Here is a 19,444-nt window from a genome sequence, read left to right on the forward strand (position 1 = left end):
TGGGATGCGAGTGGAGGTTCTTAGTTATCCGTGTGAGTTCTAAGTCCTGCCTTGGATATGTATGTTGCTTTTACTTGTAAACCTTGATTTCACCTTTATACAAATTAACCTGCATCATCAATCTGCATAATTTAGCCAATTCTGTTTCAGGTGTTGTGGGCACAATGGCGGGCTAGTTACTTGGGTTGGTAAAGAACTACCCGCGTCTGAGAAGGGTCTAGGAAAGTTTAATAGGGACACTGCTATAGGCAACATCAGGCCACACAGGCAAGTAGTGCCTACACGAGCGCCAAGGTTGAGTGTGTAGGGTCTGTTACTGGGGGGTTGCTGTGCACACAAGGAGGAGGGGGCTGCATGATCAATTCATGCACAGGTACCTGGTTGGTTGTGAGATCTGACAGGGGCTTCTCTGAACAACAGGCTTTACCACTTTAATAAGGGCAGGATGTGAGGCCTCTCTTCCTGGGGCAATGAGTTTACATAGGGTAAACACACAGCAAGAGAAGATGTTTTATAGCTTGTGGAAATGCAGGTGTGCAAAGTGTCCTGCAGTGGGGAGTGGGAGGTAAGGTGCCACTGGGCTCTAGGCACACAGAGAGCCCAGGAATTAGGGTGTATGACTCTAAAGAGTGCCAGCTGGCTTCACACCAGGGACTTTATGTGGAAACAGGAGAATCTAGGTTGTCAGCACGTGTCTACTCAGTGAGCTCCCTAAGCCTAGCTCTGTCAGGCACCAGGTGGCTGTGAAATGAACATGAATTTCCCCACCCTGAGGACCCCAATGAATGAACATCTTGACATCCACAAGCCCCTTCCCCTGCACCACCGCCCCACCTCATCTGGGTCTCAGGCTCTGAACCTGACATCAGTGGCACCTTCGTTCCCTACATCCAGCTCCTCTGAACGTCTCTGTGATGAGCTGTTCCATGTCAGCGAGCCCCAAACTGAGCTCTGCCTTTACCCCATGAATGCTTCCTCCCTGTGAAGCCCCTCGTGAATGAGACACCACTAGCAGGATCCTTCAGCCCTGAGTGTCTGCCTTCCCCACCACTCCGATTTCCCCCAGCCCATGATCCCCTCTGGAGGTCCCTATTATCCTCTCCCTCCCACTTCAGTCTTGGGCTGCACAGCAAATCCCTCTTCACAATCTCCCACAAGACAGGTCCAGGTCCACTTGGGGACACTGAGGTGACACAGGCCGGTGTTGCTGGGAATGAAAAGCAGGATCCTGGAGCAGAGGAGAGGCAAGGGCTCCCAATCCACCAGAACATAGGCTAAAGTGTGGGCAAGACACCCATAAAGGGTGAGGCAGGCATCACACTGCAGCCCCGCCCTCTGCTCCCCCAGGGTGCCTTGTGTTTCCTGCTTTGGCCTGGGGGAATTCCCCCCTTACTCTCTGTTAGAGGGGTGCCCATTCATTCATTCACACCCTCATTCACCATGTACATGGGTCCTGCTCAGTGCCAGGCCTCAGCTGGATGACAGCTCATCCTTGGGGACACAGCTCAGATCTCACGTCCTCCATGAAGCACTTCTGGATTCCCACCCCTCCCGAAGCTCCTCTGGCCTCAAATGGGACCACTAGGGCTGTGACCACACTCTGATTACCTCCCAAGTCTGTGATCTCTGTGAAAGCCCTGGGCACAATGTGGAAAGAGACTCAGAAAAATGGGGCCAAAAGAGGCTAAGAAAAATGTTACTAGTTCCCTATTACAGAGAAGGGCACTGAGCAGAGAGAGGGCAGTGCCCAAACAAAGCTACAGAGGAGGGTCTCAGTGAGCCCTCCCATGGCCCTGTTACTAGTTCTCTGTTACAGTTGAGGACACTGAGCCATAGAGAGAGAGCAGAGCCCTGCTATAACCTTGGCCCCACCGCCTGTGTCCTTTATGACTAGCTCCATGCTGCCAGCAGGGGTGTGGGCCTGGAATGGAGGTTGAAAGCAGCCTGACCCCCAGGACCCCTTCATACACAAAGTCAGTCTCAGGAAACACCCCTCAAGAACTACTCTACACCCCTGGGATTGTGTCCTGATTGCTGTTCCTGGAAGCTGGCTGGGCTTCCCTGTGAATTGGCCCAGGAGATGCTTGGGACAGACACAGGGCCCCTGAGGATCCCTGTCCCCAGATGAGCAGCTCTGGTCCCCTTGACTGTCCCTGGCAGAGGTCTGATGACACGAGGTGTTTTCTGGGTAGCCAGCTGTGGAGATGAGGAAACGGGGGCAACATGCATGTACATGCAGAGTTCCAGGTATACACTCAACAATCATTGATTCAGGCCTTGCAGTGTGGCTGGCCTGGGCCCAGGCCTGGGTGTCCAGCAGTGAATACAGTCAACCCCTTGAGCCTTCTGGGAAAGCAGTGATCAGAGAAACGGGCCCTCAGTGCCCCCATCAGTGCCCATGCCTGGACCTCTCTGGGGGATTCTGACATGTGCTATCATGACGGTCCTGGGAAAGGAGAGAGAATGTGGTCTGAGCGTTAGGTCTGCATCAGAACCTAATGATGCCCCAAATGTTGTGTGACCTGGAAACTCCCTGACTTCTCTGTGCCTGGCTTTCCAGCCCTGACTCAGAGGACTGCTGTGCTTGGCACACAGTAGGACCTCAATCAGAGGAAAAACTCAGCCCTTCCCCAGGAACCTCTCCTCTTACATGCCCAAAGCTAAGCCCATGTGCCACACATCACCAGAGCTGATACTTGACAAACAGGGCAAGTGAAATCCAGCAACTCCTCCCTCCTGCCTGAGGCCCTTCCCTCCTCAGTGACAGTGGCTCAGAGCAGGTCTCTGTATCCCAGAAGTCTGAACTGAGCCTTGTGACCTGGAGGAGTCCCTGTTCCACAAAACTCTGTTTCCAGGTCCTTCCAACAAGACACAAGAGCACCTGGTAAGTGTCTTAGCTGCAAAGTCCTCCCTTTGCAAATTGCCCCATCTCATTCGGGCTAGAAGATGTGAGTTCCAGGGCACATGACCATCCAAATGAAGACTTCAGGGAAATATCCCTGCCCACACTGCACTCTTCAGAGCCCACCTTCTAAAAGAAGGGGTAGTGACACACGGTTGTGCACAGTTTTATCAGAACACAGCCCTCACCCACCCACCATTGGAAACACGTGAGAAGCAGAGATACCCAAGTGCCTGGACCCCTGTCATCCAGAAAGCAGAGGTTAGGGTAACAGACAGAAGGGGAGAAAGTACTTTCAGACTATATATCTGATAAGGGGTTAACACCCAAAACATATAGAGAACTCTTACAATTCAACAGCATAAAACAAGCAATCTGATTTAAAAAGTGGGCAGAGGAACTGAATAGACATTTTTCCAAAGAAGGCACACAGATGTCTAACAGGTACATGAAAAGGTGCTCAACATCACTCACCATCAGGGAAATGCAAATCAAAACCACAACGAGATATCCCCTCCCACCTGTCAGGGTGGGTGTCATCAAAATACAAGAGATAACAAGTGATGGTGGTGGTGCGAAGAAAAGGGAAACTTGTGCAACGTTGGTGGCAATGTAAATTGGTGCCATCACTCTGGAAAAGAGTAAGGAAGCTCCCCCAAAATTTAAAATTAGATCTTCCATATGATCCAGCAAGTCCACTGCTGGGAATATATCCAAAGGAAATGAAATCACTATGTCAATGAGACAACTGCACCCTCATGTTCACTGTATCATTATTTACAATAACCAAGATATGTAAATAACCTAAGTGTCTGTCAACAGATGAATGGATACAGAAAACATGATGCATATGTATGTATATATAATGGAATCTTATTCAGACATTAAAAAAATGAAATCCTGCCATTTGTGACAACTTGGATGGACCTTCAGTCTATTATGCTAAGTGAAATAAATAAGACAGAGAAAGACAAATACCTATGATCTCATTTACATGTGGAATCTACAAAATAAACCGAAACCCATAGAAATAGAAATCAGGCTGGTGGTTGCCAGAGGTGAGTCAGGGGGTGATTGAAATTCGGGAAGATAATCAAAATGTACAAACTTCCACTTAGAAGATAAACAAGTCCTGGGGACATAATGTACTGCAAGGTGACTGTAGTTAACAACACTGCATTGTGCATTTGATAGTTGTTAAGAGAGTACCTCTTAAAATTTCTGATCACAAGGAAAATAATGTGTGACTATGGGTGATGACAGACATCAAATAAACTTAATGCAGTGATCATTTCACAATATGCACATGTAACAAGACATTATGCTGCACACCAAAGGCCAACAAAGTTATGTGACAATTGTATCGAAGGAATACTTATCTCAGGAAGCGGGGGTGCGAGCCTGGACTACCTACTGCAGAAGCTGCCTTTGCCCTCCAACAGCAGAAGGTGGTGGTTGTGACAGGGACTCTAGGTCCCTCAAGGCCTAGAATGTTTACTGTCTGGACCTTCATAGGAAGAGTGTGCAGACCCTGCCCTGGAAGACGGTGGTCATGGCAGCAACAAAGGCCTGCCTGTGTGCAGGCTCAGCCCAGACAGCTCCTGTGCTCTGCTGTCACCGCATTTAGTTCCCTCAACACCCTCAGAGGGAGAGGCTTCAATGTTCCAATTTTACGCATGGGAAAACCGAGGCTCATTTGCTTTTAATTATTGACCAAGTGGTGGGGTAAGCTTTGAACCACAGTGTTCTGATTTCAAAGCCACATCTCAGTCCTGATTTTTAGAAGGTGGAGGTACAGGCACTGGGGACCCTCCACCTTTCTCACTTGTAGTCGTAATCCAGGGCTGCCATCCCCAAGGCTTCTGGGTGAACACATTTAATCCGCTTATTCTGCACCAGCTGAGCCCTTGGCTGCCAGTCTGTTTCCGCTGCCTGACACCAGCTGAGGTTTTACAACTAAATCATCCCACCTGCCCTGCCGGCCCACCTGCCCTGCCATATGGGGCAGACCCCTCCTAGCCTGGTCATTCTAAACCCTTAGTTCACACATTTGCACAACTGCATCGAAAGAGCCCTACTCCCTGTGTGGGGATATCGACAAGGGGAAGGAAGGGGAGTTTGTGGTGGCCGCTTACTGTGAAGGTGACACATGACAGGGACATGTTCATGTCCATAATGGCACTCAATTTGAAGCTAAGAACATGGTCACAGGGAGGGCTAAAAGCTGAGAGGCTACAAGGCTGCTGAGAAAGGGGCTTGACTATTGAATTGTAAATGCGTAATTTAATTTAAAATTTAGCCCCGTGGGTGATAAGAATTTGCCCCTAAGGCCAGAATTGGCCACCTGACCCCTGGGAACCCCTCAATTCCAGGATGTAATCATCTGATCATGGAGGGGGCTTAAATTGGGGTGCTTTCCTCTCAGTCATGGTGCACCTGCCCACGTGTGCACCCATGAACTGCAGTACTCACACATCAAGGCACCTCTCATGCCCTGCCAAGGAGGTCCAGGTCATAAGGAAGGGATGACAGACTGTGAGGTCCCACGTGTGCCCCTGCATGGGTGAATGTTTTATAGGGAAAAGCCCCTCTCACTGTCACCTCCAGGAGGGGTGCTGGAGGGAGCAGGACTCCTGAGCCCCTAGGCTTAGCAAGCATCCTGGCTGAGGGTGGGGAGGCTGTCCACTCTGAAGTCATAGGTCAGATGGTAGATTGGTGTCCCACCCCCACATCTCACCAGTGAGACCATCTAGTCTGTTTTCTCTGTAAACAGGAACCCAGTCACCCTCACCCTCAGAAGTGGGGGCAGCCTGTGCAAATTACAACACAAAGCCCTGGGAAGTTTCAGATGCCCGGGCTGTCCAGCACCCCTAGGCCGGGCAGGTGGGAGAGGAGATGAGTGGGTTAGCAGGTGTGACAGCAGAGCTGAGACTTGGCTGAGTGCATGCACTCTAATATCCAGGAACTGCGAGCTACCACTAGCAAATCTGTTCACTGAGGCCATGTGTACTCTCCCTTGTCATTTACAGTCCCCTGTTTGAACAGAGGCCTCTGGAGTCTATTAGCCACATTGTTGCCTGTCACCACACTGTTGCAGTTCCAGGGTCTCCATTTAGCCAGCTTGAAGGAATAGTCAAACTTTTTCTTAAAACCAGTGACAGAAAACAAAAGTGGCTTAAAGAAGCAAACAGGGCAGGAGAGAATGACTTACATACCTGAGACATCCACAGGGAGACAGCTTCAGGCAGGGCTGTACCTGGTGCTCAGTGACATCAGCAGAAGTCTTACTTCCCCAACTATGAGCTCTGCCACTGTTGTCATCTTCACATGGCTCTGCCTTTATGAGAGCAAGATAGTCACCAACTGCCACAGGCTGACATCACCACCCCTTAACTCCCAACTGAAATAGAACTTCTCTGCTCCCAGATTTCCAGCAACGAGGCCTGACCTCCGTGGAGCCTGACTGGGCTAGTGCCCAGCCCTGAGCCAATCACAGTGGCCAGGGAGGATGGAAAATGCTGACTGGCCAGATCAAGGCCATGTGACCATCTCTCCAGGAAACCTGTGAGCTGTTCACCTGTTTTCAGGTTGGGAGAGTGTGATGTCTCCCAGAGGATCCTGCTACTAGCACAACCTGCAGGTGGCACAATGAGCTGGAATGTGCCTGTCTGCTTGGTGACAAGTGACAAGTCACTTAGTGGTTCCTTGCTTCAGGGAGGGAGGCATGTCCACACAGTATTGGGGCTTCAGAGCCAGAATGTAGTAGAAAAGCCTCCCAGTCTCCCAAAAGGTGTGAAAGTGAGCAGTGACACTGGAAAGGCACTCCTCTCTGTGGCCCTTGGCTTTCTCCTTGTTACAGTGGAGAGTGCAGTGCTGCCCCTCACAGCCCACCTCCCTGCTGGGAGGCCTTTGCAACAGGTGGAGAGTGCTTGGAAAAGCCCACTTATTCTGAGGAAATGTTATTGCTCCTGGTGGCATTATTATTTTCATGTCACTTGTGAGGTGGGCCCTGAGGGGTCCCTGATCTGGGGGCACAGACACCCACAGAATCTTGGCCCAGTATTGCTGTTCATTCAACAATGACTTACCGAGCACCTACTGTGTGCCAGATTCCCAGGGTAGAGCAGTGGTGTTGTCAGCACAGGCCCCTGCCTCACCTCATCTCTGCATCCCAGGTGGGGTCACCAGAGTGGGAGTTCAGGAAGCAGAGGACGTGGCCGAATCCTTGTGGGAACTCCTGGGTTTTTCTCTGTGCTGAGGGAACTAGCAGCACACCGATTGTGGGACTCAGTACCCGCAGGACCTAGCATTGATGGGTAAAGGAGAGAGGCATTTCTACAAGCCCATCCTCACTAACTCCAGGCTCTGGAGGGCAGCTCCAGTCTTCTCAACCTCAGGGGGCATCTTCCACCATCCTGATCACCCTCTGGTATTACTCCCCGCTCAGATGCACTTTTTCCTGTGGCAGCTACACTCAGAATATGTGTTTGTTTCTCTCCCATGTGGTTAAGTGGACTTCAGAGACATGATAGTGATGGAGTGGCTAAGCCTCTGGGCAGATTGCTGGGTGACCCGCGGAAATTGCTGCACATGGTAAGCTCCCTTCTGCCAACCAACGGGCCAGGCCCCACCACTGTTCTGTCTGTTCTACCTCACTTTATCTGCACAGACACTCTGTGCAAGATATCCTGTTATCCCCCATCTCTGCTGACCTTGGGTGGACAAAGCTTGGGTTTGAGAAAGTTGCCCAGGTCACATTGTTGACAAGTAGGGAGCTGGGGATTTGCACCCTGGTCCCAGGAGTCTGGATCATGGAAAGGCCTGGGTGGGGCAGCTTATTGCCAAGGGAAGTCCTGCCCAAGCCTCTCCCATGAGAGCCCACCCAACAGCACATCTAACAGAGTCAGCATTTCCTGGACCAGATGGACAGAACCTCAAAACTTCTTTGCAAACAGATTTTTTCCATATTCTTTTGCAAACAGAGAGAGGCCACAGGCCAGGGAAGGATAAGGCCAAGTGTGATTTCATTGGGGAGAGTGAAGGACAATTGTGAAGACACAAAGAACTCCCAGCAGCCCTCTCGGCAGAGCATGCCACTGTGTGAGCAGCTACCATGACTACCTACCATAACCCTGTGAGGTTCATGCCTGTACAACCCTGCCTGTGAGAAGAGCAAAGTGAAGCTCAGAGAGATGTGGGGACACTCCAAAGACAAACAGATAAGGTGGGATCATCACCACCGTGCTGTGCTGGGACAGGCAGTCACCTGTCACACTGCTCATGCATGGCCTGCTGGGAGTAGTGAAGGCCTGACAGGAGCACAGGAACACTGTGGTGAAGGTGATACTTCTACCTGGGACAGCTGGTGCCGGGAACTCTAGCTGATTCTTCATTGTGCCTGCTTTGAGTGTCAGCAGGTTGCAGCCTCATGTAGGGGAAGGGCTGTCTCCTTCCCACACCGGTGCACAAGGAAGAGCATTCACACACTGGCATCACCATAGACCACCGGCAGGATCAGGATCTGTAGCTCAGAACAGAAACTGCCAACACCTCAGGAACTGGTGCAATAGGAGGACCTGAGTGCCCCCTGAAACAGTTCTAGTTTTAAAAACATACTTAATTAGGGGGAAGTGATAAACAGTTGACCCCTTCAAAATATTCTGTTATCCAAGGAACAGTGGCATGTCAGCATTGTAAGAGGATTAACTCAGTCGTCAATAACCATCACTATAGGTATGAGAAAACAGTGTTAGGAGTTACAAAAGGGTCTCAAGGTCATGCAGGTCAGAACTGAGAACCGTCCAAAGCATGGGCTGCATGATAGCCTCTCTAAGCTACCTGAGGCTTGGTCTGCTCCTGACACAGGGCAGATGGTTCTGAGAAAACCACACTCCTCAGGGGACCCCATGGGGTTGACAGATTTGAGTTTGGGTTCCTGATCATCTTCTAAGTCTGGAATTTTGAGATTCTTCTGCACCTGTCCTTCCTCCAGAACAGAATCTGATTCAGGCGTGATTCCAAGGACTGAGGCATGTGCCAGGCAAGAGAGCAGGCATGGCTGGATGAGAGCATCGCCAGTGCCATCAATAAAGAGGCCAGGGCACTGAGATTTCCAGTGATTTAGCATCCTGGCTGGGAGGGGTCATGTGTTCTACAGTGAGTTCTGAGTATCCTGCACCACCCTCGAGGACCTGCAGGGGGCGCGCGAAGCCAGCGTGTCTTAGGTGGCGGTGCGCATGCGCAGTCCGCGTCAGCAGCCAGCATCTTCCCTGGGGGCGGAGCTTGTTTTCCTCAGGACTGAGCGGGCGGCGCCAGGGAGGGTCTGGGTCAGCGCTGCCTGCGTGTCCGCGGGAGAAGGACTCTCCCCGCCTGCTGTCTGAATTTACGCCGTTTTCCCACTGCCTGAGCCCTCTTCCTGCCGGGGTGTGTGTGGACCTGACCGAGCTGGGGCCCCGGCCGGCTGGGCAGGAGGGGACGGGTGCACTGGCGGGCCCGCTTCGACTATTCTCTTCGCCCGCCGGGAGCGGGTGAGTGTCCGCGCCCCCGGTCCTCACCGCCCGGGTCCCCGCTCCCCCGTGTGAAAGGAGGTGTGTACACCAAGGGTCAGGAGCGGGGACGCGGGTGTAATGGGAAAGGGGCTGAGGAAGTACTGAAAGAGTTAAAGAGAAGTGTGTAAAATCACATTATGTTAATTTTTACATTTTAAGTGTGTCAAAGTCAGAGTTTATTATGCTTTTAATTTCTTGTCTTTAAAGGAATGCAATCATTTATTTTATACTTAAAATATGATTCTCAGCTTACCTCGTTTTCAAGTCAAAATACTGCCACGGTTGATATTTTCTCATAATATAGTGACAATCTTAAACATGTGTGAATATAAACTCATTGAAAAAATCTTGCAGCTTTCCATGGTGAGTAGTCTTGTTAAAAATAATATCCAGGCCTTTACTAAATCATTACAAAAATATAAATTTTTTTGAATCACTTTTAGAAGTTCCACACACAGTGGTATTTTTAAAACACCAACCACTGCATAGTGCTTAAGACCATTTAAGATGAAATATATTCAAACCTAAAACTTTAGAATACTTAAAAGGCAGGATAATATCTGCTTTTTCATTGCAAATACATGTTTTCTTCATAAGTGCAAAATATGAAAGTATTCAGCTAAATTTTGTATATCTTTATTCAAAAGGTGAAATTAGAATATAATCTCCTTATTTTTTATTTTAAGGCTATTTCCCATAAAAATTGGCATTTTTATCTGTAGGTTCTTCATTGTCCATTCATTTGTTTTATTCTTGTGGTTTATTTTCTTTAACAGAGTGCGTTCTTGTGTCTTTTTAGACTTTTTTATTCTGCTAACTTATTCCAAGAGACTTTCTGACACTGATAGTAAATAAGGGGAGAGGCCTTATAGTAACTGTGCATCTTTTATGTCAGCACAGTGCGCTTGCTGATATGATTTTACATTAGATTATAATATAATTATTTTATTTAATTTACATATATACTAATACATATTTTATATATGTACACACATATATGAATATCTACTAAATGCCATTAATTTGCATGGGGTGGTAGCTGATAACATGTGTTCTTTCTGACCACTGGCTATCCTTATGTGTGTCTAACGTACTTCTTAGAACAGATGCTAGAACATCACACCTCTCATTATACAGTATTTTAAAGTTTATATTTTATTTTACTTATTTTAAACACTTTTTATTAGGTAATATTCATTTTACAATGTTATGACAAATTCCACTGTAGAGCACAATTTTTCAGTTATACATGAATGTTCATATATTCATTGTCACATTTTTTTTTTTTTTTTGCTGTGAGTTACCACAAGATCTTGCATATATTTAAGATTCCACACATGAGTGATCTCATATGGTATTCCTCTTTCTGTTCTGCTCAACCTAGAATAACATTCTCCAGGAGCATCCATGTCTCTGCAAATGGCATTATGTTGTCAGTTTTTGTGGCTGAATAGTATCCCATCATATAAATATCCCACGTCTTTATCCAGTCATCTGTTGAAGGACATTTTAGGCTGTTTCCATGTCTTAGCTGTTGTAAACAGTGTAGAGAAATCAGCTGAAAACCTTATGGGGGTTCCCTTGTAACTCACTCTTTGTTTTCCTCTTGCTTCCTTTAGGATCATTTCTTTATCATTGACTCTGGCTATCTTGATTAGGATGTGCCTTGGTGTGGGTCTGTTTGGGTTCTTATTTTTTGGGACCCTCTGAGCCTCCTGTGCTTGGATATGATTCCTTCTTTAGGTTTGGGAAGTTTTCAGTCATGAGTCCTTCCCATACATTTTCAATCCCCTTTGTTCTTTCTTCCCCTTCTGGAACTCCTATTATGCATAGATTGGCACAATTTATATTACCCCATAGGTCCCGTATATTGTTTTCATTGTTTTTTATTTGTTTTTCTCTCAGCTGTTCTGATTGGGTGCTTTCTGTTGTCCTGTCTTCTAGATCACATATTTGTTCTTCTGTATTTTCTAGTCTGCTTTGCACAGCCTTTAGGTCAGCTCTCATCTCAGCCAATGAGTTTACTAATTCTACTTGGTTCTTCTCTATAGTTTCTATTTCATTTTTGACATATTTTATATCCCTAAACCCTATTTTTTTTAGTTCCTTCAGTACTTTGATCACTCTTTTTTTGAAACCTTGATCTAGTAGGCCATCAATGTCTATTTCCTTGATCATGCTTTCAGGGGATTTCTCTTGATCTTTTAATTGGGAGTGGTTTCTCTGCTTCTTCACATTGCTCATATCTCTCTGGCACCGTGGCTTAAGGAGTATCAGTTATGTACTTAACCTGGAGATGGTGTGCCCTTAATGATTTTATTGACAGGTCTTTGTGTCTTTGCCCTGCTTCGTGAACTCAGCTTGCTGTTTCATAGGCCTTCTGTTGACGCCCTCATCTGTGCTGCTCTCAGTGGCTGTTGGCTAGCAGATTGTGCCCCATCCTAACACTAGGTCAGGAGCTGAGCTCTTACCCGGTGGGCGGGCAGCTCACTCCCCCTCCTGATGCCACAGTCAGATGCTGTGCTCAGGGGGAGGCAGGTGGGCAGATCACACCCCATCCCAGCACCGTGGTCAAGTGCTGTCTTCCTGCCAGGAAGGTGGGTGGCTGCCCACCTGCCCTCTCCTGGTGCTGGGACTCTGCTGCTCTGTGCAGCTGCCTGCTCTGCCTCAGGTAAGCGGTCTGTAGGTGGGCTCGGGGAAGACCATGGAACAGCCCTGCCTACACTCTGTGCCAAATCAGAGCTCCTTGTTTCTCTTGGCAGCACAAGTTCTCTGAGGTGTCAGGATAGAAAGATCCTCCCTGCCTCGGGCTATAAACAAGTCTCAGTCCTGCCTAGGAGGTTGTGGAGCCCCCACATGCAGTTTCAGGTCTCAGCCCTGCCCCCGCCCAGGCACTATGAACAGGAGATGGTAGCTGTGGCTGAGCTCTGCCTCTCTTCTTGCGAGATGTGCCAGTAATGGCACAGGTCTGAGGAGACAAAGGCTACAGCACCCCTCCCCCAGGGCACATGCCTGTTTATAGTTTTGTTTACCTTCTGAGTTAAAACTTACCTGACAATGAAATGTATAAATTAGGCTTTTGAGGTTCATCCTTGTATCAGTAGTTGATTCTTTTTTATTGTTAAATATTATTCCATTGTTTGAATATACTATCATTTGTTTTATCCATTCTCCTACTGATAAATACTTAGGCTTTGGGTATCTTTTTTTGCAAGCTAACATTTTTTAAAAAAATGCAAATATAATATACATGCTTAAATGTGAACACATCTTAAGTATGCAGCTCAGTGATTTTTCACAAAGTAAACACATCTATGTAACCTCATCCTGTCAAGAAACAGAACATTGCTGTTCCACTTTGGGTTTTTTCCCAGATACTACGGCACACCTTTGATGGACTCACCATCCTAAATTCAGCCACCATGGATTGGCTTTTTTGCTTTTGAAATTTTTGGTCCCGTACTTTCCACTCAAAATTATGTAAGATTCATCCACTAGTGTTTTCTGTAAACTAGTATATTTATTTTTATTGCTTTAAAGTATACAACTTGTATGCATGTGCCACCACTTATGGTTATGTATTTATTGTTGACAGGTGTTTGGGTCCTTTTCTATTTGGGGCTATAAGAAATAGTGATTATGAGAATTTTCTGGATGTCCTTTGTTGCTCAGATGTAGAAGTTTCTGAAGGGTACACACATGGGTTACCCTTGGTAATAGGGTGTGTGTGTGTGTATGTATGTGTATGTGTGTGTGTGTACATATATATACACACATATACATATATAACTTTCATTCAAAAAGCCTATTTCCAAAGTATTTGTAAGAATTTATATTCCCACTGGCCATGTGTAAGAGTCCCCATTGCTTGTTGCCCTCACCAATGCTTCATATCACTTAACAACTAACTATTGTAGTGGATGTCTAATGGTGTTCCAAGTGTGGTTTTAGTACGTATTTCCATTATTACTAAAGAGGTCAGCCTCTTTCCATAGCTTATTTGGATTTTTTTTTGAAGCACCTGTTCAATTTTTTTGCACATTTTAATATTGAGGTTCTGCTTTTTCTCCACTGGTTTTTGTTCTTTATATGCCCTAGATACAAGGCTTTTGTTGGATATAGGTATAGCAAATATATTTTCCCACCATATGGCTTAGCTTTTCACTTTCTTAATGGTATCTCTTGATAAAAATAATTCTTAATTTTACTGAAGTCCAACTTAAAACTCTTCTTTTATGTTTAGTGCTGTGTCCTGTTTAAGAACTCTTTGCCACTTCAAAGTCGTTAAAATATCTCCTAAATCATTTTCTAGATGTTTATTTTGGTGGGGGATTAGGTTATTTATTTTAATGGAGGTACTGGGAGTTGAACCCAAGGACTTATGCATGCTAAGCACACATTCCACCTGAGCTTTACCCTCACCCAGATGCTTTGCTTTATGTTTCAAGTTTGTTAGATTTATAATCTATCTAAAATTACTGTTCATGTATGGTACAGGGTTTAATTCAATACTGTTCCATTGGTCTATATGTCTAACTTTAGGTAGTTATCACATAGACTTAATATTGTTTTATAATAAGTCCTTTAACATTGTTCTTTAATATCATCTTGGCTATTGTTGGCCCTTCACGCTTCTCTATGTATTTAGAATCAGCTTGTCAAGTTCTACAAAAAAACAGTAACAACAATTAACTTTTGGGGATTTTGATGTGCACATATAAATCTTCGGATCAGTTGAAGGGGAACTGACATCTTTAAAATGTCGAGCCCTCCAATCCATAAATTTGGATTATCTCCCTTATTTTTATCACTGCTGTAACAAATTATCACAAATTTTGCAGCTTAAAGCAACACAAACTTATTATTTTATGGTTCTGTAGGTCAAGTCAGGAACAGGTATCACTTGGCTAAAAATCAAGATGTCAGCAGCGCTATGCCCTTCTGTGGGTCAAAGGAAGAATATATTTCCTTGTCTTTTCCAGCTTCTAGAGTTCACCCACTCTTCTTTACCCATGGCGCTTCCTCTATCTTCAAATCTAAAAGCTTTACAGCTTTCTAATCCTTCTTCCAAAGTCATATCTTTCTGACCACAGCTGGGAAAGATTTTCAATTTTTAAGGACTCCTGTTGTTAGACTAGGCCCATGTAGATAATCCAGTATAATCTCCCTGTCTCAGAGTCCTTAACCTGATACATCTGCAAAATCCCCTTTGCCATGTAAAATAACATATTCACAGATTTCAGGATTAGAGCATGCATATAGTTAGGGGTCAGTGTGGTGCACTATTCTGTTTATCAAACTGTTTAACATTTGACGCTTTCTGACAAACGTACAAGATAGAAGATCCTGATCATGTTTAGAATGTTTCCTCTGCAAAATATTGGGCACTGAGTTTATTTGAAAGGACTGAAAATAATACTACCACAGGAATGTTTTCCTAATTCTACTGACATTTACTTACTTTATACTTAAATACGCAAAATGGTCAGCCAGGAGTGGGATCTTGGCAAATAAAATAAAAGTATAATTCAAGCATTTATCACTGAATTTACTAGCTAATTCTATTTTAGTAACAGACAGAAAATAAAACAGTTTAGAGTAAGTGCTTACTTTTATATTAAGTGAAAATAAAGTTTTAAAAGCATGTCTGAATATGGGATAAAGTGAGCATCATAAAATGCAATGTTAATATTTAGTACATGCAAATCTAAAACTCCCAATTTATAAACAAGTTCATACTGTGTAGCACAGGGAATTATATCCAATACAGTTTTGTAGTAACTTATGGTGAAAAAGAGTATGAAAATGAATAAATGTAAGTTCATGTATGACTGAAGCATTGTGCTGTACACCAGAAATTGACACAACATTTAAACTGACTACATATATATATATATATATTTGAAAGGACTATATATTCCAGGAAAAAAATTAGATTGATAACCAACAAAAAATCTGTCAGTAATATAATGCTAGAAACACTGAGACACAAAACAAAATCTCAGGCATACATCTGTTTATAGAGTCATAGAAAAAATAGTGCCTATGCAATTCCCTGATAAGTATGAGAAATTAGGAAAGGCAATATAAAAGTTCAAAATGCTTTGCTATGTAAGAGCTTCAAGATGACTCAGACACAAACTTAAGTGGTCAAAATGTTTATATAATTAATGATAACTTAAAGTAATTGAGGGCATCATTTTGAATGAGATAAAAATAGCTGCTCAATTTTCATATTACTAAGCAAGTCATTTCTGTTTGCAGTATGTTCATATTATTTTTATATGTACTTATATTTTATAAAGACATCAACTTAGATCCTGGCTGATAACTGACAGTGGAGCAACTGATTGATATAAATGGGTATCATAGGCTTATCAGATTTCATATGCTTTAAATATACATTAATTATTAGCTGTCAGGAAGAGTTCAATTTTCATTTATTCTAACATAGCTGTGTCACAGGCAGGTTACTCTGTATTTACAATGGAGGATCATGATAGATATAAAGATATCAAGCCTTATTGATCTTCATAGGGGTGCTTTTATAAGAAAAGGAGAATAAAATAGGAAAAATCTAAAATACTCCTTTTTTTTACAGTGTTCTAACAGTTTTATCTTGATTTTTTTTTTTTACTGAGTTATAGTCCGTTTACAATGTTGTGTCAATTTCTGGTGTACAGCACAATTTTTCAGTACTTTATGAATATACGTATAATTGTTTTCATAGTTTTTCCCCATGAGCTACTACAAAATCTTGAATATATTTCCCTGTGCTATACAGTATAAACTTGTTTATCTATTCTATATATACTGTCAGTATTTACAAATCTTGAACTTCCAGTCTGTCCCTACTCACAACCCTCCCCCCTGTAAAATACTATTAAATTAACATATATTTATGAAGAACTATGAAAAATGGGAAACTATAAGTTGTTTCTTTAAATTGGAGCAAAGAGAACTACTTTAACTGGGAAAATAGTTAAAATCTGGCAAGTTTTATGATTTCATGTTCACCCCTGACAGCTTTTCTTTCCTCCTTTCTCCTTCAATCTTTTTTGGGCCTTCTAAAGAATTAAATTAAAAAAAAGAAAAAAAAAAAGAAAATTAAGAAACAGCTTTGCATCTACAATAACCTCCTAACTGGAAAGATTGTATACTTTGTGAAAAATTTACAGCTGCCGACTTATGATCTATGTCTCTGTCCACACTGCCTTACTTGTTAGGAAGGGTCTTAAAAAAACAAAGTAAAGAAAAATAGCAAATTATAATGGCTTTTACATTTTAAATTCTTTTCTATGTGTTTACAATCTGCTCTATCATGAGTTATTAAGATAAACATTATCAGCTATACTCTACTTTCCTATCATGCACATTGTGACTCTGAGAAGCACGCACGCTCTAACTTACAATCTGCAGGTGGTGTACAGGTTAATGCAGTTCTTTTGACAATATATGGTTTTGTAGCCTAGTTGTCTAACTACTACATAATGGAAAAGATGTAGAACTACTGGTACCACTGCCCTCGGTCTCTGTCACCTACCTTAAACATACCTGGAAAAGTAGATTCAAAAACTCATTGGCAAGAACATTTTTCACACTCCAGATCTGATATTCCTCTAGAGTTAAGATGGCCATTCTGAAAGAGAAACAATGTTTAAGAATATCTTAAATTTTCATTTTCTTATATTATTTGAATAAAATCTGTTTTATTAAACTTGCAACGGTCATTTGTCTGAAAGAAAACTAATGATTTAATGTAGATGCTATGTGTTCATCTAAAAGTAGGCCAGCAAAAATAAGTTCAAAAGTAACCAAACTCTGAAGTAGTGAGTCATAACGTGGGCAATTTATCACCAAAAGTCTTCCTCCAGTAAGACCTGGGAAATAACTCACAGTATCTTCTGGTTCAAGGTGAAGTTTACTAACAGAACCCACAAAAGTTTCTGGGTAGAGAAAAAGGACTATTTACTAACTTTGAAAGCATCTTTCCAAACTCTCTGGATTATGCCCATTGACCCTAATAATTTTCTAAGATCTTCTTTAAAACACCTGGAAATATCATTAGACTTCTTAAGAGATTTAAAAGAACTAAATATATATAATAAATGAGTATCTATATTAACATTTCCTCAAAATAAAATTTAACATTACTTTCACAAGTTGAGTAAAGTGGTATTTTTTTTTTTGGTGTCATAGTGTACCAAAAATTACATTTATATACAGTAGACATATTTCTTGGGAGGCAAAAATATAACCAAATGCTTCTTACTTCATGTTTTGAACAATCACCTTAACAATCCTAGATGAATAATAATGTTCTTAGCTTTAATTACTTAATTATATTTTTATTATCTAACGATTTATTATTTAATGATTCTTAGTAATATTTATTATTAATGATATTCATGTATTCATTCAATATATAATACCACTTATTATAAGAAAAGATTTTAAAGCACTGTGGTGGTAATTATTGTCTTTCAAGATGCAACTTCCATTAAAGTATATTAATACCAATGTAATGATACAAAATAATGGGTAATATTGTCACAGTCTAGTTACCAGTGAATATGGGTAATAGGTTTTGTTGAAAGGTCCAAATTCTATTCTAAATTTTTACCATTTCATTGTTATGGTTACACGGAGATGGAGCAGCTAAATGATCTTTTTTTTAATGTTCAAAAGTACAGCCATAAGAAGAAACTCAGTCTTACTTAAAAATAGACAGCAATGATAACCTCCATACTTATCAAACACCCAGAAAAAAGGCGATGGAAATTGTATCTCTACATAAGGTATTTCCTAAAAGAAACTTTCCTATGTTTCTGTTTTCATATATACCAAATAGAAATGGCTACCTTCCTTTGGGCAGAAAAGTAAATGAAGACGGTTATCTGAATTGCCAAACAAAGATCAAGCCCTGAAAAGTTAATTTCTATTATTTATTTCTATTGAGTGTCAGTTAATAAGACTATGATGATTTCTTCTGGATTTGTGATTAAAAAAATGTTACTTATTTTTCTAAGCCTGTATAAGAACACTATGGTCTACATCCTACCATCTGCTACTTGGTACATGTCAAGATTTGAATAGAAAGGGTCAAATTAACTCATATGTGTCTCACATATATGGATTATCTTCAGTTTCACATAGACATTAAGGCAAACCTATTATAATATCTTCAATAAATGTTGTGAAACTAAAAAAATTCAAGGCCTTATTCTTTGTAAAGTACATGCTTGTTTCTGCTATTATACACTTATTCTGGCTGCTATTAAAGAACTTAGGACAGACCCTCACCAATATTATTGAAAAAAATTTTTAAAATATATACACCACCCACATTGAGATAAAAAATAATTTCCATCATCCCAGATATCCTATGGTCCTTCCCAGTTAAATCACCCATCTCCTAAATCACTATTGTAACACTTATTGACATTAGTTCTGTCTCTGTTCTAGAACTTCATATAAATTGAATTGTACAATGTGTTCTTTTATTCTGTGGCTTCTTTTGCTCAATATAAGCTTTGTCTTACCATAATGTATTAAAATGGGAGAAGTAAAGATTTTAAATTACAGATGGCAAGGGCTGTCTCTACTTAAATTTTATAAAATGCCTAGCTTATAAAATATAATGTTTTTATGTAAATAACACTTAATGGAGTTGTTTAAAGGTGGAATGGGGTTTCCTTAGGGGCAACTTGGAGGCACTGTAACCACAGGTCCAAATAAGCATTTAGCAGGGATGATGTAGAAGAGATTCAAGTATGTATATGTAAGGTATGTATACCAATTCAGAATATAATGTATTTTTAGAAAAGAACAAACTAATCTCTGCTAGACTCAGCTTTGTGGTGTCATGTGCATTCTATCTGTCTTCTACAATGTTGGATAGATCCACATGTAATTCCTTTAAAACCAGAAACCCAAGTCAGTAGTTAGGAAAGAGAAGGTATCATTTTTATTAGCCAGTAGCTGAAGTATAAAG

Source organism: Camelus dromedarius, chromosome 35 (assembly GCF_036321535.1).
Source record: "Camelus dromedarius isolate mCamDro1 chromosome 35, mCamDro1.pat, whole genome shotgun sequence".
Classification (NCBI taxonomy): domain Eukaryota; kingdom Metazoa; phylum Chordata; class Mammalia; order Artiodactyla; family Camelidae; genus Camelus; species Camelus dromedarius.